Here is a 26261-nt window from a genome sequence, read left to right on the forward strand (position 1 = left end):
AGAATAAGTCTTATATGTTTTTTTAATCCAAACAACTGATTCATTTCTTGTGACTAGAGAAGAGACAAGGATCTAAGTATCCATTCCACATTCCATTGAGGTTGGAAAGAATAAGCTAGCAATAGGAGACATTTTGATAATTTATGCTGACATTTACAAAGCTGAAGTAGAGGTTTCTACTGCGGGCCGGTGAGATAAATGCTCTGATGCTCACAGAATTCCTATGAGTGTCGAAGCATTTACATCGCTAACCCGTGGTAGAAACCTCTACCGTGGCTTTGCAAAAGGAGCCCTTAATTTCTTATTCCCATCTTATTCTTTTGGTGTAATCTTGGATTATTTATTGTGGTTGAAAAGTTTATTGCAGTTAAAATGATGTTTTGTTGTTTTTCACAGTTTCAGTGAGCAGCTTTTAAAATTTGATAACCAGTTACATCTTAAACAAAAGCACACTTCACACAGTTTATTAAATTAGATTAAAGATATGCCACTAGAGAACTTTATTATAAAAGTACTATGGACTATTAAAATGTGGGGTTTATAAACATTGGTTTAGGAAGCTCTGAAAAGTGCCACTGATAATGCAAAGCAGTCTTGAACGGTTTCGTTATTCATTTCTCATAATTCCCATGCCATTCATCTTGCATCACTACTGGACACCACTATCACCACCACACATGCTCATTAGGATTTCTGACTTATAAAAGGATGGGCAATGCCATTACAGTCATCCCTAGAAGAGGGATGCCGCAACAAAATATTATGCTCTTTCTCACTGCTGTAACTTGATATGGTCCTGAGAACAGAAACATACAGGATTAATGACAATCCTGCAAGGGTTCTTACACAATCATAAATTATGTAATGATATTGGAGCCCATCAATCCCACAAGTTAACTAGATGCACGGATCAGTTATTTTCAAATCAAGGACTAAGTTGCAAGCTGTGGTTAACCTTGCCTGGGCGGAACTGACTTTCTAGCAGCTAAACAATCTATTTGTAGAACAGTTTAAGTAAATACAGAGCATGTATGCTTCCTTAACCTGAATATACAAGAATATCCTGTGTTCTGCAAAACCATGTAGGTTGAATAGTTCTACTTTTACTGAAAGCAGTGCTTGGAGGGAGTCCTGGGAAAAAACAGCAGCAGTGGCAGCACCACTTCCTGTTTAAGTGTCTTCTGCTGTAGGCGAGAGGAGGCGGCATGGTCCTTGAAAGGTTTTCAATGCCAGGCTCCTAGCCAATTAAGGGATAACTTTCAAAAATATACTTTGGTTCTCTGAAGCTAAATAAATTTAACCCTCCAGTGGCAGATGATGAAATAATCCACTGTGGTGCCAACATTGCTGAGCTGATCAGAGATGAAAAGAAAAATGTCATAAATTGAGTACTGTTATGAATAAAAATAAAACACTATCCGGTGGAACTCTTTAGAATGTACTTGAGGGAGATATTACATTATACTAAAGTGGAGGCTTTTGAGGTTGATAACCTCTATTACAGTGGTCTCAAACTCAAAGCCTTTGCAGGGCCATATTTTGGATTTGAAGGTACTTGGAGGGCCGCAGAAAAAATAGTTAATGTCGTATTAAAGAAATAATTTTGCATGAGGTAAAACTCTTTATAGTTTATAAATCTTCCCCCCCCCCCCCGAAAGCCTGCATGTTACCCCCCCCCTTCTTTGCAGCATCCTCCAGCTTCCCCCCTGGCCTCCCGGTCTTAGTTTCAGCTAATTACCGCAGCTTGCAGAGAGGATCGCTGGTGCTGTAGTGTTCCTTGCAGGCTGCCATCGACCTCCACAGCACATTCCCTCTGCCACGGTCCCGCCCCTCCTCTGACATCAGGGGCAGGATCGCGGCAGAGGGAACATGCTGCTGAGGACGAATGCAGCCTGCAAGGATCGCTACAGCACTGGCAATCCTCTGCAGGCTGCGGTAATTATTTGAAGGTAAGAACGGGAGGCCAGAGGGGAAGCCGGAGGATGTTGCAAAGAGCGGGCAGCACTAGTACAGACAGTACTAGTACAGGCTGCGGGGCGCAAAATAGTACCTGGCAGGCCGCATGTGGCCCCTGGGCAGTGAGTTTGAGAATACTGCTCTATTACATCTCAAGAGTTTCTAAGGAAATGGCAGATGAAGGTGAAATGGATAAAATGGTGTCACCTGATAGTTTGAATGTATCACAGTTCCTAGAATCTTCCAAAGACATAATAGATAAGCGAGCAACTCTTCTCGTGGCCTTTAAGACAGAGTTGGAAAAACAAGCTATTTTAAAATTATATTTTTTGAAAAAACAAGATCTGTTTTGTGGCCAATGGGTGATAATTTTTCCGGATGTCTCTAGACAAACCCAGTTTAAAAGGAAGCAATTCCTCCAATTAAAGCCTAAGGTTTTGGCAGTTGGAACTACTTTCTTTTTGAAATTCCCATGCAAACGCCTTATATCGTATGGAAATGATAAATATCTGTTTTATGATCCAGTCCAGTTAGAAGATTTTATTAAAGAGAAACCTTTGCTGAAAGTTTAATTTCTAGTATTGATTTGTATTTTTGGAGGATAATGTACAATATATAAAAACCATTTGCTTGTCCTTAGATGATAGATAGATAGATTTGATTTCCTATTTAAAATGCTGGCGACCATGATAATGTGGACTAGATCACGGTTGATTAATTACCTTATATATGTTTTAATGTTCTCTATATGGAGCTTTTGTGGATATTCATGAATATTTGTTATTAATGAATTGTAACGAATAATCAAATAAAGAGAAAATAAATAAATAAATAAAACACTAAATCAGAAACTTTGCATGTGATCAAACTGGAACAATTATCAATTCTCCCTGAATCTACTAAGTAGCTACTCCATGGATCAACCAGCTCTTGGTACTGGCAATACAATACTAGGATAGGGATAGGCGATGTCGGTACCATCCCAAACGTGCTGCACACAGAAAGTTAGTGCCATATAAATTCACTGCAAACAAAACTCATAAATGAACATAAATTACCAAAATGGCCCGTTACCATATACTATTGTCATTACTTTAAAAGTTTAATGCAATCTCTATAACTATGTACACGTTTTCACCACTTTGCCAATATTTTGAAAATATTTGTGAAATAAAGTATTTAAAATTGCTAGAGCAATGGTTAATGATGTTTGTATGGGCCATTTTCTGTAAACAGTATACTTCCCATGATCTTGTGGGCTGCATAAAATTCACTGGCAGCCACAGATTGTCCACCTCTGTACTAGAGGGTTAAACTCTGGAACCTGACATATGGCATACACTGTATATGCACATATAGATATAGGCATGAAAATATATATACAGTATCTATATACAGTGATGCCTTGGAATCCGAACTTAATCCGTTCCAGAACCTCGTTCGTGTTCCAAAGCGTTCGAGTTCCAAGACAATTTTTCCCATTGAAAATAATAGAAATTGGATTAATCTATTCCTGGGTCCCACAAACTCAAATTTTAACAGGAAATACACTGGATTTTAAGGTAAAATATTAACAAATATTCCAAAGCAGCATTCAGATTCTGGGGCAGAAACACACACATACAATGTACAGGGCATTCGGATTCCAAAGCAGAGTTCGGATTCTGGGGCAAAATCTACTACAAAAAAAAACTTCGGATTCCAAAACGTTTGAATTCTGGGGCGTTCAGATTCCGAGATACCACTGCAAACTATATATATATATATATAATGGCCCATCCAGTCGGCCCATCCGCAGTAACCATTATCTCTTCCTCTCTCTAAGAGATCCCAAGCTTTCTTGAAGTCAAAGTTTATAAACTAAAATGAATTACAAGTTAAAAACATGCCTTCATCAGTTCATTTCAGGCTTCATTTTAGGAGCTGTCTCCTTGAAGAAGAGACATTTATAAAGATTAAATATGCCAAAAGGTCTAATCCCATGTTATTGATAATTTCTTTGTATCCTTTGGTCTGAGGGAAGTTTAATTATCAAACATCTTACAGCAATTCCTTAAAAGAACTTTTCTCTCTATCATGACATGTTTTATTTTTATTTTTTTAAGACAAATAAAATCTACTTCAGAGTTGTAAATAATTCAATACTATTCAAAATGTGAACATGAATACCTTATAATGCTTATAATACTTTATAGGCATAAACAAACAATCTAACCCAGCCACCCAGAACAAAACATGCAATGACATGTATCTCAAAATATCGTTTTCTTTTCTTCTTTAGTCACTTCTAAGCCCTGTTTGACATGTGCTATTTTTGTCCTTTTCCACATTCTTGATGGCGTGCAATTAAATAAGAAAATCTATACCTTACACTACAGCTTTCAACACGAGAGATGTAGTTGATGCTGCAAAGCAGCACTTCAATGTAAGCTACACAAAAAGTTTAGTTCTATTGAAGTGCTTAGTTTTACTGATCACACTGTAGTCCTGTGAGGGTCAAAATAGCAATTTTATAAACTGATGAAACCAAGATTTTTGAATCCAGGTGAGTGCCCTTCCACTTCAATGCCCAGGAATGTGTTACCAACTGCTTCAAGCTTCTACAGTACAGAACCTAGAGCAGGGGTGTCAAAGTCCCTCCTTGAGGGCCATAATCCAGTCGGGTTTTCAGGATTTCCCCAATGAATATGTATGAGATCTATTAGCATACAATGAAAGCAGTGCATGCAAATAGATCTCATGCATATTCATTGGGGAAATCCTGAAAACCCGACTGGATTGCGGCCCTCGAGGAGGGACTTTGACACCCCTGACCTAGAGGAAGCAACCACAGATGCCATCAGTGAGAAAAGCAGATCAGTGGAGAGGTTAAACAGCCACCTGCAGAACAAACTACAGCAGTGTTTTCTCTGGCCAGAACCCCCATCTTGCAACCGAGTGGTGAATGGATAACTGGCTGGTAAAGTAGGTCGATGGAATAAAGTTGAGGGGCTTGAAATGCAAGACAATCTCTCTCTCTCTTTTTTTTTTTTTTTAGTTCAATAATTTTTATTGGTATTTAAAGAAAAAATCATACATATGTAAATCTCACTACAATACAATATAATATAGATCATATGTATGAACAAAAGATAGAACAAACCAAAACAAACATAATAAACAGTAGATTAATGATTAAAATTGTTAATGATCATTAATACTTTCACAAATATGTCAAAAATGACAGTATGGATGCACACCTTAATCAAACAAATCATTATAGTTTAATAGGCACATGAATATAAGATTCCAATGGCTCCTATATTTTAGTAAATTTTCTTAGAGCATTAAATCTCTCTGAAGCAACACGTTCATACTTAGCAGTTATACAAACTGTATTCCACCAAGTTATATATTCCACCCTAGAAGCATCCTTCCAGTGTTGCTCGACATAACTGAGCTTCTGCCACCATAACCTTAGAAACTGCATGTGTGTGTTGTGGTGGTGGTGAAAAAATTTCCTTTCCTTGAATCCTGCTAGACCAGTGGGTTATGTCACCCTAAAAGCAGATAGAAGCAGAAAATATGAACTGTCTAGAGACACCATTGATATAAGGAGTGGTGAGGCTTGCCAATACAAAAAATATACACATAACTCCAAAAAAGTATATATATAATTATATATATAAGATATCCCTAATAAATTATATAATAAGATATTCCTATATATTATATATATAATAAGATATCCCTTATTATATATATCCCTTATTATATATATATAATAAGATCCCTAATAAATTATATAAGATATTCCTATATATTATATATATATAATAAGATATCCCTTATTATATATATATATATAAGATAACCCTTATTATATATATCCCTTATTATATATATAATAAGATATCCATTATATATGTAATATGATATCCCTAATAAATATGCATGATAGAGTTTTGCATACCTGTCATAAGAACATAAGAAATGCCTCCGCTGGGTCAGACCTGAGGTCCATCGCGCCCAGCAGTCCGCTCACGCAGCGGCCCATCAGGTCCAGGACCTGTGCAGTAATCTTTTATCTATACCCCTCTATCCCCTTTTCCAGCAGGAAATTGTCCAATCCTTTCTTAAACCCCAGTACCGTTCGCTGCCCTATAACGTCCTCTGGAAGCACATTCCAGGTGTCCACCACACGTTGGGTAAAGAAGAACTTCCTAGCATTCGTTTTGAATCTGTCCCCTTTCAACTTTTCCGAATGCCCTCTTATTTTTTTATGTTCTGAAAGTTTGAAGAATCTGTCCCTCTCTACTCTCTCTATGCCCTTCATGATCTTGTAAGTCTCTATCATATCCCCTCTAAGTCTTCTCTTCTCCAGGGAAAAGAGACCCAGTTTCTCCAATCTCTCAGCGTATGAAAGGCTTTCCATCCCCTTAATCAGTCGTGTCGCTCTCCTCTGAACTCTCTCGAGTAACACCATATCCTTCTTAAGGTATGGTGACCAATACTGGACGCAGTACTCAAGATGCGGACGCACCATTGCCCGGTACAGCGGCAGGATAACTTCTTTCGTTCTTGTTGTAATACCCTTCTTGATTATCCCCAGCATTCTATTCGCTATCTTGGCGGCCGCTGCGCACTGTGCCGTCGGCTTCATTGTCATGTCCACCATTACCCCCAAGTCCCTTTCTTGGGTACTCTCATTCAATAACATCCCTCCCATCGTATAGCTGTGCCTCGGGTTTCTGATTCCCACATGCAATACTTTATACTTCTCAACATTGAACTTCATCTGCCATCTCTCTGCCCATTCTCCCAATTTGTCCAAGTCCCTTTGCAATTTTTCACAGTCCTCCTTTGTCCGAGCTCCACTAAATAGTTTGGTGTCGTCCGCAAATTTTATTATCTCACTCTTTGTTCCTGTTTCTAGATCATTTATAAATATATTAAATAGCAGCGGCCCGAGCACTGAGCCCTGTGGAACACCACTCGTGACCTTCCTCCAGTCTGAATAGTGTCCCTTCACCCCTACCCTCTGTTTCCTACCTGCTAACCAGTTTCTGATCCATCTATGCACGTCTTTGTCCATCTGTTTGTTAATTCCCTCGAAGAAGTGCAATAAGTTGGTCAGACACGATCTCCCCCTGCAGAAACCATGTTGACTGGTTATCAGAAGTTCGTGTTTTTCAAAATGTTACATTATATGCAAATCTCTCTAATGCATATTCATTAGGGATATCTTGAAAACCACTGGTCTAGAGGCTGAAAGAGGGTATCTGGCTTATGGAATTTTTCTTCATCAGCCTTTCAGTTTACTATGTATCAGAAGTTTATCAGTGCTGGACAGGATTCCCTTGTGGGGATTGTGTTTGAATCTTTGTCTAGATAGATAGAGATAGAGAGATAGATTCCTAGGTATCATTCCTAGCATTCATTAGGGATATCTTGAAAAACCCAACTGGCTGGGGGGTCCCCAGGACAGAGTTGAGAACCACTGCTCTAGAGGCTGAAGAAGGGTATCACTAACTTACCACTCCCTTACTAAACTAGTCCAGCACTCTCCCAAGAAGACTCTGACTTATGGAATTTTTCTTCATCTGCCTTTCAGTTTACTATGTATCAGAAGTTTATCAGTACTCCGTGAGTCTAGGAAGGCACATAGGGCTGCCTAAGCTCACCTAAGGCTAGGCATGGTTTCGCCTGGAAGTGGCCTTAGGTGAGCAGGAGGGAGGCCATCTCTCCTGCCAGAAACTCCCCACCCCGAAAAGTAGCCCTGTAGGAGGGACCTTAGGCACTTGGGCCAACCATAATCTTAGGCCTCTCTCACAGTGCATTCTAGGATGCACTGGGAGTGGCCTAAGATTCCGATTGGCTAGACCCCTTAGGCAACCCCATGTTAGTGAACATTTTAGAACAAGGTACCCTGTTCTGAAGAAAGAGCAAGGTACCCTAAAGAGTGATACAAAGAATCACGTGTCTAAACATTATTAAGAGAACTTGGGGAAATCCACTGCTTATTCCTAGGATAAGCAGCATAAAATCTGTTTTTGTCCTTGGGACCTGGGTTGGCCACTGTTGGAAACAGGATAATGGGCTTGATGGACCTTCGGTCTGTTCCAGTATGGCAACTGTTAAGTTCTTATGTTCTTAAATAGGTGGAGAATGCATGGAAATGCTTTCCACTAGAGGAATTAAGGTAGAAATAAGATCCATAGACATAGGAATTCAAGTCAAAAACTAAAGATCAAGGGGAAAATGGCCAAACCATCTGCAGGTAAAGACCTCCAGTCCTTAATTTCCATTTTTCAAGTTAGTTACATATAGCAACTAACTTGAAAATAGCAATATGAAAATGAATTTATCATTTTCCAGCATGCAATAAAGTTATTCCTGCAAGAGGAACTGGTTTCTGTTATGGCTGTAATCATTTGCATTCTGAAAAACAATAGCAATATAACAATATAATCAAATGAAAGATATTTGTTGTTTTCCGAAGAATCTAATATACAATCCAACTGACACAGTAAGAGCGACACTGATTACCAGTGACTGCCTCACTTGAAAGCATGTTCTATAAATTTAGATCAGTGATAATGTATAATACATTTTAGGTGATGATTGAAGGAGTAATGACATTTCAGTTCTTACAGCAAGACACAATTAGAATAGAATGATATAATTAACTTTTGTCTCCCCCTGTTGGAATCAACCAGTAAAAGCTGAACACCTTTCAGCCTTCAACACCAACAACAACAAAAAAGGAGACTAAGGGCCAGATTCTCAAAACTTAAATCAATTCCAGCCAGTTTAGCCTGCATGCATTTTAGCAAAGGATTATCAAAACATCTTATTTCAAACTTTCTAGCCGTCTCCGACACTGCCATGCCATGCAAATAGGCTCTTGAATATTGAAACAAGCACTCCGGTGGATTCTTAAATATCACGGAATCATTTTCCAAGCACGGTGTTGGCTTTTGGTGACAAAAAATCAGCAACTGGTCCAGGAGTGCCAGTACAGTGTCAGCACTGTGAAAAGTGCATCTCACTTGACTGTGGCTAATGAAACAAAATAAAAATTATGTGATTCACATAAATTATAAGGTGTTTTCTTTTTCTTTTTAGGGGGAGTGGTAAAAGCACGCTTCTTGAGCGCATGTATTATAGCTGTGTCTTATGAATTATAGTAGTTTGTGAGAGAAAAGGCATCTCTTATTTGTGCTTATTAAAAGCCGATGTTGCATCTCCCTTCCCGCTACCAAGCAGCACTCCCTCCAACACCCCCTCAGCAGCAGGACAGATGCCCACTCTCTCCCACCATCCAGCAACCCCCCCCCCAACATCCCCTTGGCAGGAGAGATGCTCACTCTCTCCCATCACCAAGCAGCAACACCACCCTGGCAGCGGGAGAGATGCCCACTTTCTGCCGCCGGCACACAACCTGCCTCTCACCCTCTCCCCCCTTACCTTACTTACCTCTCCCCCCTTACCTTACTTAGATGGCTGACCGGATGGATGCCTACTTCTCCAGCCAGCAGGCCTGCCTCTTCAAAATGGCGGGTCTTCTTCTCCCCAGTGCATCCTGAGATGCACTGAGGAGGGGCCTGAGGTTATGATTGGCCCAGGTTGTTTAAGGCTCCTCCCATGGGTGTGGCCTTAGGCAACCAGGCCAATCAAGCCTTAGGCTCCTCCTGGTGCATCTGTGGAGGGGTCCAAGGCTCTGATTGGCCCAGATGCATAAGGCCCCCCCATTTTGAAGAGGCAGGCCTGCTGGCTGGAGGGAGTAGGCATGCCTCCGCCAGCCATCTAAGTAAAGTAAAGGGGAGAGGTGGGGGTTGTCGGAGGCACTTGGGGTGGGGGTGCGTGGTGGTGGGAGAGAGTAGGCATCTTTCCCGCTGCTGGGGCATGTTGCTTGGTGGCAGAATCTCTCCTGCTGTCGGGTGGAGGGTTGCTTGACTACGGCTGCTTTTTAAAAATTATTTTGGGTTTTTTTTTGCATTTATTCTGTGCATGTGCCCATTGCCATCACCAACAATGGGCACATGCAAATTTAGCAAATCTTCGTTACTCTCCTCCATCCTCATTTGCAAGAGCGTCCAAAGTATGAATGCCAAAACACTAGGGACAAGGACATCTGTCTGGCAAAATTTGTACAAAAATGGTCACTCAAATGTCCCTGCAAAGCAGAAGGGCAGCTTAGTGTGGTGCATACAATGGACTTTAATCCAAGGTACCAAGTTTATATTTCACTGCAACTATTATTTTAAATGGTGAGCCTTCCGGAGACAGGGAAAAGTCTACTGTACTTGAAGATACACAACCTCAATAACCCTCAGGCTTGCAGGTGTCTAATATTTAGGTACAGTAGGTATACCTCTGGTTCTGAAGGGCTCATAATTAAAGGTAAAATAACAGAACTGAAGTGGGATTTGCACCTGGGTTCCTTGGTTTACACTCCTTGCTCTGAGCACTAGGGAAACCGTTCCCTGCTTATTACTGTGTTCAGAGACCTCATAATACCGATATCATTTCCAGCGGTGAGGAACGGGGGTGGTAACCACTGGGGAATTAAAGAGGAATCATGCCTTAATCCCTCCAGTGGTCATTTATTCAATTGGAACACCTTTTTGTACCCTGGACATCACTAAAACAGGTCTAAATAAAAGCATCCTTCTTCTTAGACTTGGGTGTTTCTTCCCTTTTGGTTATCACTAATCCTAATTTTGGGCTCTCTGTAGTTCTTCCCAAAATACGCCCACAACACGCCCCCTTGCTATTTGGGTGCACTGGAGTGCAGACATCCAAATTCTCCAGTTTCAACATCACAACCCAGTTCCCCAGCTTCTCTGGTTGTTTACATTTTTAAAAAGATAATTTTTTTTCTGCCATTTATTGTTTGCCACTTGCCAAGGGAATTGAGTGTTCCAGCCTTGCAATTTCTTAACCCTTTCTGTGAGCTGGTGAAGGACCTCTATACTATTATAAATAGCTCCTCCATGCTCAGCAGGAAGTCAGAGACAGCTGGAGGTGTGGCACCCAGAAAAAAAACCCATAAGCAGAAACAGATCTAAATAGGGTAATGAAACTTGTTGAAACGCCAATATGAAGTTTTCAAAACATGCTTAATTTGTATTTAGACTATAAACTCTATCCAGCAGGGACTCTTTCATACATGTTTAGTGTACAGTGCTGTGTACAGAAATGATAAGTAGTAATAGTAGTAAGATAGATATAAAAAAGGGAACAAGCAAAATTTTTCACCTCTTCATTATACTACTCCCAAGACACATTCCCATTCCTCGTTTTTCATTTGTATTTACTATACCACAGATATGCCCATTCTATAATCACCCACTCATGAAACTCACTAACTATAAAAGCAGCCCTTCTGTTTCTGAATACACTGAACATGTGAAACACATTCCACAGAGAAATCTAACAGAACAGAACTGTACTGATGTGCCCAATTCATTGTGAAATAAAATCTCAAAAACACAAGATAATCTGGGGGGGAGCGGGGAGTGTGGGGCACAGTGGTTAGAGCCACAGACTTAGCACCCTGAGATTGTGGGTTCAAATCCCATTCTGCTCCTTGTGACCCTGGGCAAATCACTCAATCCCTCATTGCCCCAGATACATTAGGTAGTGAGCCTACCAGAACAGATAAAGAAAAAAGCTTGAACATAAGAATTGCAGCTGCTGGGTCAGACCAGTGGTCCTTCGCGCCCTAACTGAGACTAGCCTCACCTGTGTACGTTCCGGTTCAGCGGGAACTTGTCTAACCTTGTCTTGAATCCTTGGAGGGTGTTTTCCCCTATGATAGACTCCGGAAGCGTGTTCCAGTTTTCTACCACTCTCTGGGTGAAGAAGAATTTCCTTACGTTCATATGGAATCTATCCCCTTTCAACTTTAGAGAGTGCCCTCTCGTTCTCCCTACCTTGGAGAGGTGAACAACCTGCCCTTATCTACTACGTCTATTCCCTTCAGTACCTTGAATGTTTCAAACATGTCCCCTCTCAATCTCCTCTGTTCGAGGGAGAAGAGGCCCAGTTTCTCTAATCTTTCGCTGTACGGCAACTCCTCCAGCCCCTTAACTATCTTCGTCTCTCTTCTCTGGACCCTTTCGAGTAGTACCGTGTCCTTCTTCATGTACGGCGACCAGTGCTGGACGCAGGATTCCAGGTGAGGGCACACCATGGCCCGGTAAAGCGGCATGATAACCTTCTCTGATATGTTCGTGATCCCCTTCTTTATCATTCCTAGCATTCTGTTCGCCCTTTTCGCCACTGCTGCACATTGCATGGACAGCTTCATCGACTTGTCGATCAGAACTCCCAAGTCTCTTTCCTGGGAGGTCTCTCCAAGTACAGAGTGTTTATTAGAAAGCAAATTTTAAGCATAGAAAATAAAACTCCTTGCATTGCTTTTGAGGGCTGAAAGATTTCCAACAGCAATTTAAAGGTGGGACCAAGGATTAAAAAATAAAAAATAAAAACACAAAGTAGTTACGCATGTAGCCACATGACAGAGTAATTAAAGTGTTACTGCTTATAGCAACATTTTTAACCTACCTGACTCAGATAACATGTTCTACACCACAGGTGTACAGCACTTGAACACTGCATAATACTCCTCTAAAGGGAATCCAATTATTAATTCTTGGATAGTATCTTTACAATTCTTGTGCTTTCTCCTGGGTGCCACCAAACACAACTGATCTCTAATTTCCAACCAAGTAAGAAGCTACTTTGTAAAAATATACAAATCCTTGATTAGCTTATGAAGATGGGAAATCTTGTACACACCAGCCCCAATTGACATGCACCAAGCACCAAGCACCAAATTAGAGAGACAACCTTTTCAAAAAATTAACACATCCATGTTGTCTATCTTAAAGTACCAGAACAAGAACACAGATTAATAAGCTGGAATTTCGACATTTAAAAATGCAGTTCATAAAATAGACACAGCAAGATAGATAGGCAGAGGTAAAGTACTATTTAAGAACATAAGAATTGTCAGAACAGTGGTCCTTCGTGCCCAGCAGTCTGCACACGTGGCGGCCCTCTGGTCAAAGACCAGTGCCCTAACTGAGACTAGCCCTATCAGCGTAACTTGTTCAGCAGGAACTTGTCTAACTTTGTCTTGAATCCCTGGAGGGTGTCTTCCCCTATGACAGACTCCGGAAGAGCGTTCCAGTTTTCTAGTATGTCAACAAATATTTAAAGATATTCAAAAAGTCTCTGGGTGGGGGAACCAAGCAATCACTGTTAGGTGGATGGATAGGTTGAAAGACAGGAAGTCCATCAAGTCCAACTTTCTTTCTTTATTTTGATTTAGAAACTGCCTTCTGCTTATTTATTTATTTGGTTTATATCCCGTCCTCCCTGGAGAGCTCAGAACGAGTTACAAGTTTACATACATATTAAAGTGTATTTATGCAAGGTGTTGGCAAACGTGGCATGGCAGGACATCATCTGACAGAGATGGCAAAACATAGGGCTCTTTTTACAAAGGTGCGTTAGGGCCTTAATGCGTGGAATAGCGTGCGCTAGCCGCTACTGCCTCCTCTTGAGCAGGCTGTAGTTTTTCAGGTAGCGCACGCTACAGCACGTGCTAATCCGGTGTGTGTGCTGAAAACATATATAACATAACATGAAAACATGGTATGGTGAGACATAGCATGATGAGCATTGTATGACAAAACATAGCATAGCAAACATAGCATGACAAACAGTATTAGAAGCATGGCTAACATAGTATTGTAAATACAAGCATAGCATCTTATGATTTTTGCTGATGTATGTGATTTTTAAGTTGTACAAATCCTGAAATGTGTATGTAATACTACGAGCCGCCTTGGATAAAGGCATATTTAAAATGTTTTAAATAAATATACAAATATAGCATGGCAAACATGGTATTATATATACAAACATAGCATGATAGACATAGTATACAAATGTGGTAACCTAATATGACATGATATTATGATATTTAACATAGAAAACATAGAAACATGATGGCAGATAAAGGCCAAATGGCCCATCTAGTCTGCCCATCCCAGGCCCTTTTAAATTCAGACACAGTCTCTGTGTCCAGCACCTCTTCTGGTAGACTGTTCCATGCATCTACCACCCTTTCTGTAAAAAAAGTACAGTGGTACCTCGGTTTACGAGTACACCGGTTTGCGAGTGTTTTGCAAGACGAGCAAAACATTCACAAAATCGGCGCCTCGGAAACTGAGCGTGCCTTGATTTACGAGAGCCCCCCCCCCCCATGATCCGGCACCCTCCCCCCCCTCGTGATCCGGCACCCCCGACGCATTCCGGCACCCCCCCCCCTCCCGACGCGACCTGAAGTCTCCCAGACCCACCCCGAACCCGCTTCTTATTTTCATCTGGCCTCGGAACCGGCATGTCCTGTGCATTGGTGCCGGTGCCTGAAGATTGGCCTCCTCTTCTGTACTGGGCCTTGAGCATCTGCGCATGCTCAAGGCCTGTGAGTTCACGTTCTCTCCGAAATCTCCGAGAATCTCGGAGAGAGCGAGAACTTGCAGGCCTTGAGCATGCGCAGATGCTCAAGGCCCAGTACAGGACATTCCCAGATGAAAGTAAGAAGCGGGTTTGGGTTTGGGGGACTTCAGGTCATGGCGGGGGGAGGGGGGGTGCCGGATTGCGGGGGGAGGGTGCCAGATCGCAGGGAGGGGAATCTTCAGGGGGAGAATTGCCGGTTCTCGTGGGGGATAGAGCAGCGCTGCTGGCCTCGGGGGTGGGAACGTATCAAAGCGAGTTTCCATTATTTTCTATGGGGAAACTCGCTTTGATATACGAGTATTTTGGTTTACGAGCATGCTTCTGGAACGAATTATGCTCGTAAACCAAGGTACCACTGTATTTCCTTAGATTACTCCGGAGCCTATCACCTCTTAACTTCATCCTATGCCCTCTCATTGCAGAAAAAGACTCGACTCATGCATATTTATATTATGTAGGTATTTAAACATCTCTATCATACCTCCCCTCTCCCGCCTTTTCTCCAAAGTATACAGATTGAGATCTTTAATTCTGTCCCCATACACCTTATGATGAAGGACACACACCATTTTAGTAGCCTTCCTCTGGACCAACTTCATCTTTTTTATATCTTTTTGAAGGTGCGGCCTCCAGAATTGTACACAATATTCTACATGAGGTCTCACCAAAGTCTTATACAGGGGCATCAATACCTCCTTTTTCTACTGGCCATACCTCTCCCTATTGAACCTAGCAACCTTTCTAGCTTTCGATGTCACCTTTTCAAGCTGTTTGGCTACCTTGAGATCATCACATACAATCACACCCAAGTCCCGCTCTTCTGTTGTGCACATAAGTTCTTCACCCTCTAAACTGTAACATTCCCTCGGGTTTTTGCAGCCCAAATGCATGACCTTGCATTTCTTAGCATTAAATTTCAGCTGACAAATTTCAGACCATTATTCAAGCTTCGCCAGGTCTTTCTTCATGTTGTTCACACCAGTGTTCTTCAACCTTTTTACACCTATGGATCGGCGGAAATAAAAGAATTATTTTGCGGACCAGCAAACTACTAAGCCTGGAATTTAAAAAACCATTTCCACCCTGTCTCTGCGAGCTCGGTCCCCACAAACCATCTGATCCCATTTGCACAACCCTCAGTTATGATTTTATATTGAATGTATTTTATTAAAGTCTGAAAAGAAGCAATATTCTGTACAATTGTCATTTTATAAATACAAATAATACAGAGCAAGGATCAACAAAACCCCTGGCTTTGCAAAAACCCTGGCTTTGCAGTCCCCAATTATGTCTAACACCAGCTCTAGCAGGATATATTTTTCAAATATTCTAATCACAAAATAGAAATAAAATTATTTTTTTCTACCTTTTGTCGTCTCTGGTTTCTACTTTCATCTTCTTTTCATTCTCTTCCTTCCAGCATCTGCCCCTTCCATCCACTGTCTGTCCTCTCTCCCTTCCATATGGTATCTGCCTTCTTTCTATGCCCCTCTCCCCTTTCCATCCAGCCTGTGCCCCTCTCTCCTTTTTACATGATTCATTCCAGCTTCACTGCTCTCTTCATTTTTATCTCTCCTACACCAGATCTAACATCTTTGTCCATCTCATTTCTCTGCTGACCCCCTTTCCAGCATCAATCTCTCTCTTTCTCATTTCTCATTCTCTCCCCTTTCCCTCATCTGATCTCTCCATTCCACCCTGACTCCTTTCCCTCCTCTAATCTCCCTGTTGCTTCCTTCCTTTTTTTCTTCCTCCCCTGTCCAGCAGTAACTCTCTTCCCTTCCTCCTCCTCCCAGCAGCATCTCTCCTTCTCCCTCCTCCAGGTCCAGTAGCAGCTCTCCCTTTATTTTCCCTTGTCCAGCAGCTTCCCAGCCTCCAATAGTGGCTTCCTTCCCTTCCTTCCCAGCAGCTCTCAGTATTTGCCTGCTGCAGTGATTCACTTCAGCAGCCTTGGGTCCTTTGAAGGGTCGCACCGCTTCTGAGGAAAGAGGAAGTTACATCATCAGAGGTGGGCCGTGACTCAGCAAAAGCCCCAAGGCTGCCGAAGTGAATCACTGTGCTGGCAAGTACCAAGAGCTGCTGGGAAGGAAGAAAGCTACTGTTGGAGGTTCCCCATGTTCTTGCCAGCCCTGTGCAGACTGGCAAGAAATTTCAGTGCATCGATCTCACAAGTTCGAGAACCGGTGGTTGAGGAACACTGATTTACACCATCCAGCGTGTCTACTCTATTGCAGATGGTAGAGCCTAGCATGGTAGACAAAGGATGGCAAATATAGTATGAATGATACAATGTATAGTCTACTAGAGTGACAGAGAGAGAAAAGGTGACAGTATAACAAAATGTGGCAAGCATTGCATGACAAAACATGGTGTGATAAGATATAGTATATTGTAGATATTATGGTGGGGTTTTGCCCAGTGGAGGCTATATATTATACCAGAGAAGGTGACTTGGTATGGTAGAGCATTATATGATGGACAATATAAAGGCAACAGTTCATGGTACAGTGGGCAAAGAACATTAGTATTTGAGATTTGTGAGAGTGGAGGGCTGGTGCTCTTTTTTATAATGTTTGGGAATTTGGGTAGTGCACTCTCATAAAGGGTTAAGGAAAGAGGTGGTTTTTTATTGCCTTCATGAAATTCAGTAGACCTTCTAATGATCTTATATGGATAGGTAGCTTGTTCCAGAGGAACGGTAAGTAGTGTGTGTAAGATCTTTTTGGGGCAGTCTCAGAAGGAGGGTGTGTCCCAAGGGTGTGTGTAATTGTTTTCTTCTTGTTAGCGAAGAAGTCGATTCAAGGCACCGGTGCACGGATGATAAGGTATGCATATGGCCAGTCAGTGGGGGAGGAGGGAGACGATCTCAGTCGCGAAGGGAGGGAGCAGCGCCGGTGGCCTCAGGGGAGAAACAAAGCCAGTTCCTGGGGTGGGGGCTCGCATACTGAGTGGGTAAAAATGTTTGTTATTTATAATGATTATTTATTGGAAGGGAGGGTGGAGTAAATTGATTGTGCATAAATACTTGTAAGTTGTATGTGCTTTTACGCTTTATTGTCTGTTATTAAATTTTTTTAAACTTAATAAAAACTATTTAATCCATTGAGTCAACGCTCAGTTTGTGAGTTAAAGTTTGCTCATGTGTTTTGCTCATCTTGCAAAACACTTGCAAACCGCGTTACTCACAAACCGAGGTTTGACTGTAGTTCATACAGGAGAGGACGAAGGATATAGTAGTTGAGTGAAGTCTGGCTCTGAGAAGAATCATCTGATTTTCTGTTGCTGCTGGAAGTATTAGAATGAGGTGGATACTACTTGGGAGATATGTCAGAGAGCGAAAGATCACTATCAAGGACCACCCCTAGGCTGCATACTTTGTTATGGCCATCAGGGTGACAGATTCACAGGAGATTGACGGGCATGCATGTTTGGGGCTCATCTCTTCTTATCCAGAGGAGTTCAGTTTTTGCTGTGTTTAGTTGTAGCTTGTTTTGGATCATCCAGCTTTTTATTTCCAAGAGGCAGATGTGTAGTTTGGAGATTTGAGCGTCTCGGTTTAAGCCTAGTGGTAGGTACAGTTGTATGTCATCAGCAAACAAGTGGATCTTTATTTGGTATTTTAAGGCAATGTCTATCACCGATGTGATATAGAGGTTGAAAAGCAAAGTGGACAGGAGGGCACCCTGCGGTACTCCAAATTACATCAGTTTAGGACACGATAGAGAAGATCTTAGTAGGATGATTTGGGGCCTTTGGCTCAGGAACAATGAGAACCACTGGAGCACTCGATCATTTTTTTCAATATTTGAGAGTCCGGCGAGGAGGCAGTGGTGGTCAATGGTATCAAAGGTGGCATCGAGGTCTAGAAGGACCAGTAGTCCATCGTTCCTTTTGTCTAGTATGTTCCAAAAGTCATTGATAATGACTGCTAAGACCTTTTCTATGCTATGGAATTTTCTGAATCCAGATTGGTAAGGGAAGAGGGCATTCTGTCTGTTGACAAAGGCCAGGAGTTGCGATAGTACAGTCTTTTCAAGGATCTTGAAAATGAAGGGAAGGTTGGAAACCGGTCTGTAGTTGTCGAGTTCATTTGGATCCAGGGTCAGTTTTTTTTAAGATCTGTCTGATGATTGCCAATTTTCAGCTCTGTGGTACCATTCCTGATCAGATGGAGGAATTTATTAGCAGTAGTATTGATGTGATGATGGTGTCTTGTGCATCCATCAGGAGGTTTGGTGGGCACAAATCAAGGATGAATCCAAAGGGTCATAGGGCGGTGATTGTTTTTGCTAGGTCTTCATGAGATGCCAGTTCAAGGCACTTGAGGGTTTTTGTTCCAGGTTCTCTCATAGAGGGAGGGTCATTTGGGACGTTTGCTGGGGTATGGGATGTCAAATCAAGATTTGTGCAAATCAATTTTTTTCTTGGAAGAGATGGAGAGGGTTTCACTGTCTAGGTCAGTTTGTAAGTTTTTTTTAATTTTCTTGTGAGGCTGTGAGCAATCTTCTGTCAGTGTGAAGAGATTCTTTGATTTGTTTGGAGCTTTCTGCAGATTAACATAGTAGGTTTTTTTTTTTTTTTGCATCATGGATTCATAGTTTGTACTCAAGGAGATCTACAAAAACACTGAAACATAGTACCTATAGGTGAAAGACGAATCTTACCTGATAATTTCCTTTTGAGTCTGCTAGACCTGTCCAGATGTGTGGATTATATCCTCCAAACAGCAGATGGAGACAATAACAATACAGTGATGACATTATTAGTATAAGATGCAGTGCAACCAGTTGCCAGTACATCACTGCCAAATGAGGTCTGAAACACTCAATGTTTATTATTATTCATCATCACTTTTACCTCCTAGGACCCCTGAGGAAGGAGTGTTCACCGAAACATGGACCATGTAGGGTCTATTACAATTGCATTTTTATAGTTTTAATGTATAAAAGTGTACAATAAATCATTTTCAGAACATCAGTAGCCACAGTTTTTTGTTTTTATCGTTGGATTGATTTTACTGTGGATCTTTGGGTCTTCTCCTTTGTTGTGCTGTAGATTCACACTGATATTATTGCACAAGATAATAAAACATTATAAATTGAGCCCACGGATCAATATTCAGGTTTCCAAACCCTTCCAAGCAGAGAAACTCTTCCTGGAAAGTATCTCTAGGAGAAGCCTGAGAGATCCCTCCGGCTGCTAATGAGACCAAGAGAAGTATCATCAGCTATAGTTTTCCTAAGTCAGTCCTAGACTGACCTAGCAGTACTCAAGGAAAGAAAATTATAAGATAAAATCCAAATTTCATCTTCCTTTTTATACTACTATTCCAGTCCAGGTGAGTGAGGCTTACTGAAACTTTAAGGTCCTAGCAGTAGGAAGACCAGGCCCTAATAAACATAGCCCTAGGAAGGCAATATGCTACTTGCCCTGAGTTATCTCCATGAGACAGTAAAGGAAACACCGTAAAGGCCACACTATCACCTTGGACTCTCCTGAAGGCAGTAAACATGCTCATACCAAGATATTCAAGGATGCTGAAAATAGGTTTGGAACAAGGTTGTTAGCCCACCAAGCCAATGCCCATGGTTATCACCTGTAAAGTGGGCAGAATTCAAGACTAAAACCCATGTCCACAAATTAAAGCTTGTGAAGCGAGAAATGTTTGACAGCTAAACCTACTTAACTTCTCAGAAATGAATCTTTCCATCTCTTTCACTAGATGAGCTCCTAGACAACTATGATTTCTTGGCCCCCTCTTGCCCTCACTCCCTTTCAAGGCCCCTTTTAGTCCCTCCTCCTGATCCCCTTTCAACCCCTTTCTGAATGTCATCTAGAGCCTAAATAGGCATGTGCGACACACAAATAGAAGATTAGATTAGATAAAGGAAAGAAGAGCATGCCAAGTGCAAATCAATGAAGCTGTCAGGTAAACCATATATAGGGCCCTGGAAGAGAATGGATCTAGGCAAGGCAACTTTGCAAAGACTATCACCAAGAAGGAACGGATGAGTACAAACCTCCCCAAGCAAAAGGAACATACTGCAGGGTATCTAAGGCCCAAATTCTATAACAGGCGCCAGAGATGGTGGTTAATGGAATTCGCTCGGAGGAAGGAAAGGTGAGTAGTGGAGTCCCTCAGGGTTCGGTGCTGGGGCCAATCCTGTTCAATATGTTTGTGAGTGACATCGCTGCAGGGTTAGAAGGAAAAAAGTGTACCTTTTTGCAGATGATACCAAGATTTGTAACAGAGTAGACACCAAAGAGGGAGTGGAAAATATGAAAAAGGATCTGCAAAAGTTAGAGGAATGGTCTAATGCCTGGCAACTAAAATTCAATGCAAAGAAATGCAGAGTAATGCATTTGAGGATTAATAATCGGAAGGACCCGTATATGCTGGGAGGAGAGAAGCTGATATGCACGGACGGGGAGAGGGACCTTGGGGTGATAGTGTCCGAAGATCTAAAGGCGAAAAAACAGTGTGACAAGGCAGTGGCTGCTGCCAGAAGAATGCTGGGCTGTATAAAGAGAGGCGTAGCCAGTAGAAGGAAGAAGGTGTTGATGCCCCTGTACAGGTCATTGGTAAGGCCCCACTTGGAGTATTGTGTTCAGTTTTGGAGACCGTATCTGGCGAAGGACGTAAGAAGACTTGAAGCGGTCCAGAAGAGGGCGACGAAAATGATAGGGGGCTTGCACCAGAAGACGTTTGAGGAGAGACTGGAAACCCTGAATATATATACCCTAGAGGAAAGGAGGGACAGGGAGATATGATTCAGACGTTCAAATACTTGAAGGGTAATAACGTAGAACATAATCTTTTCCAGAGAAAGGAAAATGGTAAAACCAGAGGACATAATTTGAGGTTGAGGGGTGGTAGATTCAAAGGCAATGTTAGGAAATTCTACTTTACGGAGAGGGTGGTGGATGCCTGGAATGCGCTCCCAAGAGAGGTGGTGGAAAGGAAAATGGTGACTGAGTTCAAAGAAGCGTGGGATGAACACAGAGGATCTAGAATCAGAAAATAATATTAAAAATTGAACTAAGGCCAGTACTGGGCAGACATGCACAGTCTGTATCTGTATATGGCCATTTGGTGGAGGATGGGCTGGGGAGGGCTTCAATGGCTGGGAGGGTGTAGATGGGCTGGAGTAGGTTTTAAAGGAGATTTCGGCAGTAGGAACCCAAGCACAGTACCAGGTATAGCTTTGGATTCTTGCCCAGAAATAGCTAAGAAGAAAAAATTTAAAAAATTTAAATTGAATCAGGTTGGGCAGACTGGATGGACCATTCGGGTCTTTATCTGCCGTCATCTACTATGTTACTATGTAACTTAGGCACCAGTAGGCACCCTACCGGCACCTACGTGCAAAACGCCGTTTCAAAGTAGTTAAAAAAATTATTAAGCAGCACCTGCATTGTGCCTATGGAGGCACTTTACAATGCCTAATGCCACTATAGGTTTGGCTAACATCAGAAGTGGTGTTAGGCATATAAAGCACTTCTGTAGGTGTAATTCACATAAAAAATAGGCATCAGAAATGTAGGCCTTGAAAACCCTGACCTACATTTCCAGCGTCAGCCTTTTCCAAAGCCATGATTCTATAAATGGTGCCTTCGTGTGACTGACATGCAATCGGCTGCCGTTTTTAAGGTGGACAACAATGACACCATTTATAGAATCCGGGCCCTAAGGGTTCATTACTTGTACTAATTCTTGTCAATTATTTGTCAGTCCACCTGAAACATAGAAACATAGAATATGACGGCAGAAAGGGCCATTGGCCCAACAAGTCTGCCCACTCTAAGAACCTTCCCCCCTAAGCACTTCTTTGAAGTGAACCCACATGCTTTTCCCATTTTTTCTTAAAATCGAGCAAGTTGCTGGCTTCAATTACCTGAAGTGGAAGATTATTCCAACGATCAACCACCCTTTCGGTAAAGAAATACTTCCTAGTGTCACCATGAAATCTCCCACCCTTGATTTTTAACGGATGCTCTCTTGTTGCCATAGGCCCTGTAAGGAAAAAGATGTCTTCTTCTACCTCAATACGGCCAGTAACATATTTGAACGTCTCTATCATGTCTCCCCTCTCTCTGCGTTCCTCGAGAGAGTATAGCTGCAACTTACCCAGACGTTTTTCATATGGGAGATACTTGAGGCCTGAGACCATCCTAGTGGCCATTCGCTGAACTGACTCCATTCTCAGCACATCATTTTGATAATGTGGCCGCCAAAACTGAACACAATATTCCAGATGAGATCTTACCATGGACCTGTACAATGGCATTATAACTTCAGGCTTCTACAGATGCAACCCAGCATTTGTCTAGCCTTGGATGATGCTTTCTCTACTTGATTGGCAGTCTTAATATCTTCACTGATGATTATGCCTACATCCCATTCTGCAACAGTTCAATTCAGTCCTTAGGCTTTAGTCCATTCTTCTTAGCAGATGATATACAACTTTTTATGTTGATCATACTTCTATTGATCTTACTCTACTAAACAATTGCTTGTCATCAGTGGTGAACTAGTATTCAGACAAATTGTGTAGTTTTTAATCCTAGCAAATGCAAAGCAATGTGGATCACTGACAAGGCACTATTCCTTTCTGTAACTCCATATTTATTTAATCAGCAATGTGAATTAATCTCTTCTCTTCTTGCTCATGGGCTTAGCAAAGAGTAGAACAACCAATCAACAAAACCTTAGGGACCTTAACTGGACCACCAAGACCCTGATCACAATCCAAGGGATCTAAGTCTTCTAAGGACACTAGATCCAAAATACAACTCCCTCCTTCAAGTTGGCTAAAGAGCCTCAGCTAGGAGTGGCTGATGCAGGGAGCATTGCAGACATACCCTGAGGTAAGCAAGACCTGTGCTGTTTTCCTCCTCCCTCCCCCTACTTTGCATTCCCAGGAAACACAAGGTTAATGAATTGGCAACCCTGATCCCTCCATCATGTGAAGAATACTTAATCTGGAGAGCATCAATGGATCTGAACACATAGCATAACATAAATCTACTGGCCAAAATCCTAGGACTCATAAAAGAACTAGACACAGAAAAGACAAGAACAAGAAACTGGGTGTCCTGGAAACTGGAACAGAAAGTTCAAGATCCTGAGCCCAAAACAACAATGCCATTTTCTACTTGAAAGATAAAATGACTCCCCCTGTGCTTTTCAGAAGGCATAAGGGAATCACCCCTACAGAAGTCTAACCATGATCTAACTTTGTTAAGTAAAGAACTCATTCCGGAGGCCAAACATCTGAATATACTATACCTGACTGCCTAGAGACTCTTGGGAAGCCCAAGATGAGAGAGCATGAAGCCAATCAAAAGGGCTCCAGGATTGTGAGCACAAAAGATCTGATGGCGACTCTTAAAGAGAGATGTTCCTGCATTCTCAAGCAGGGGGATACCTGAGGAGAGGTATGACACTCTGCATGGGAACATCAAGAATAGAAATACACAGAGCTCCCTCCCCCAAAACAAGCATCCTCACTTCCTACTGTTCCCAAAGTCTATAGAGAGGGAAAAGTACAAATCCCCAAACCGTGATCAGCCACAAAGAAGGCTTCAAGCATTTACACAAATATCATAGACCGAACTCAGCATCCACACTCAGCCACAGATTCCATCCAGGTCTACCCACGTAAGAATAGGAGGGAGCTGCCTATAATAAAGCTGCTCCCCTGTGAATCTGGACACCTATAACCAATATTGGAAAGGGAGGTGAGGTCTATATATATTCCAGCAGCCCCTGAGTGGAAGATTTTTGCAAAAACTGTTCTCTCATAGAGGGTATACAACTGCCTTACAAGATTGGTACAGCCAAGTCTACTTTTCTTTGGAGACACTGCCAAAAAGCAGCATTGAAAACCCTTAGCCTATGTCTTGATTAGTCTCAGTCAAGCCTTGAGCCTCTAACATCACTTACCTCCATCCTGAAGGACTCACTTGATGCTAATCTGATTCAGAGCTGACAGGTCCTACATGGGGATATTCAAGGCCTCTCTCCTCTACATACTGCTAACGGCAGGAAGGAAACCATGGGCCCATCTAGAAGATGTTGGACCTGACACAGGAGTACTTGAGTTGTGGAACCACTGGAAATATAGAGACTAGAGAAAGAAAGAAAGATAAAATCAGAGAAAGAAAACTGTCTACTACTATGAACACTAAATGGTGAGCTACCTTTATATCTTGGCTCTACCCAAAAGAATCATTCCCTCAGATAAACCACCCTGTATCATTCTGATCCAAGGAAATGAAGGTAAAAACAGCACTCTACTTAAACCCTGTCTCATGGGGTGGGGGAGGGGGAGAGTGGTGAGCACACATGTATACATGAGAGAAAGAGAGGTGGGGGGGGGGCTATAAATGGCCTGACTATAGGACCCTTCTCCTTTATCACCACCATCAATAGCTCAGTATTTCTTATGATCTATACAAGAGCTCTCTGGAGATCAACATCTAGAAATTAAGGTCACCTGAGGAGGTAAATTCCCTCTGTTCACCATACTGGCTATATCCTCTTTCCTCAAACTCTAAATGAATGTTGACACACCTCACATTGCTAAGGGGAATCTGAAGCCCATAGGTTCAGAAAGTATACCAGAGAATTTGAACGTGTTGCCAAAGCAAGCCACTTGATCTTTTCTGACCCCGTCCACATTGGCTTCAAGGCACTCTGGGGAGCCTATGCTTAGATTTAGCAGGAGACAGCTATCCTGCAGGTGGTACCCACCAGTGTACCCTTAGCTGAAACAGTGGTGGGGAGGGAAGGGGGAAGAAGAAAGGCCAAAAGGTTCTGAGATGTGCAGGACTCCTAAGCAAATATTAGCACCATAGAAAATTGGGAGCTAAGATATATATGGGGGTGTACCACTAGAATTATAAGAGCACACATACATGAACATCTCAGCAGAATACGCAAAGGAGTAACAAAAGCCCCCTCTGGTACAGAACTGGAGGGATTTAGGGCATCAGCTGTCAGATTTGCAGTTTTTTATCATTGACACAGTTACTCTGCCCCGAGGAGGGGATCTAAATCTAAATCTAAATCTAAATCTTGGGTTTATATACCGCATCATCTCCACAGGTGGAGCTCGACACGGTTTACATGGATAGGAAGCAACGGAACTCCAGTGGGTTTATAAAAGTAAGTAAGAGAGAGGTTAGGTGTGATAATAATAGGGAGGGGACGGGTTACGTTTTGGAGAAGAGCCAAGTCTTCAGAAGCTTACGGAATGGTAGAAGGGGGCTCAAGTTACGGAGAGGGGAAGGGAGACTATTCCAGAGCTGAGCGATTCTGAAGTGGAGGGAGGACCCGAGTTTACCGATGAGGGAGATACCCTTTGAGGAGGGGAAGGATAGTTTTAATTTTTGCGTGGGTCTGGTGGAGAATGGATTTGAGGAATTCCAGGATAGAGGAATAAGAGGTGGAAGGATGCCGTGGAGCATCTTGAAGGTTAGGCAGGCACATTTAAAATGGACCCTGGAGATGACAGGAAGCCAGTGTAGCTTGGACAGGAGTGGAGAGGCATGGTCAAATTTGCTTTTTGAGAAGATGAGTTTGGCCGCGGTGTTCTGGATTAGTTGGAGTCTGTGGAGGCTTTTCTTTGTTAAGCTAAGGTAGATGGAATTGCAATAGTCCAATCTGGAGAGGATGATGGACTGTACGAGTACGGCAAAGTGTTTTTGGTGGAAGCAGGACCTCACTTTCCTCAGCATGTGAAGGCTGTGAAAGCATGTTTTTATCAGGGAGTTGAGGTGGT

General features: G+C 42.1%; 1 protein-coding gene across 12 annotated transcripts in view; it reads right to left on the bottom strand.

Moving 5' to 3' along the window:
- MCF2L (MCF.2 cell line derived transforming sequence like) overlaps nucleotides 1–26261 on the bottom strand; it is a 419732-nt gene that overhangs the window by 278725 nt on the left and 114746 nt on the right. For 2 of the 12 annotated variants that reach the window (XM_033948047.1, XM_033948046.1), the window contains exon 2: nucleotides 24422–24605. The exons of the other annotated variants lie outside the window; for them this stretch is intronic. The gene's annotated coding sequence lies outside the window, so the exon portion shown is untranslated. The remainder of the gene's footprint in view (nucleotides 1–24421; nucleotides 24606–26261) is intronic. 12 annotated transcript variants of the gene reach the window in all.

The sequence above is a fragment of the Geotrypetes seraphini genome, chromosome 6 (genome assembly GCF_902459505.1).
Source record: "Geotrypetes seraphini chromosome 6, aGeoSer1.1, whole genome shotgun sequence".
Classification (NCBI taxonomy): domain Eukaryota; kingdom Metazoa; phylum Chordata; class Amphibia; order Gymnophiona; family Dermophiidae; genus Geotrypetes; species Geotrypetes seraphini.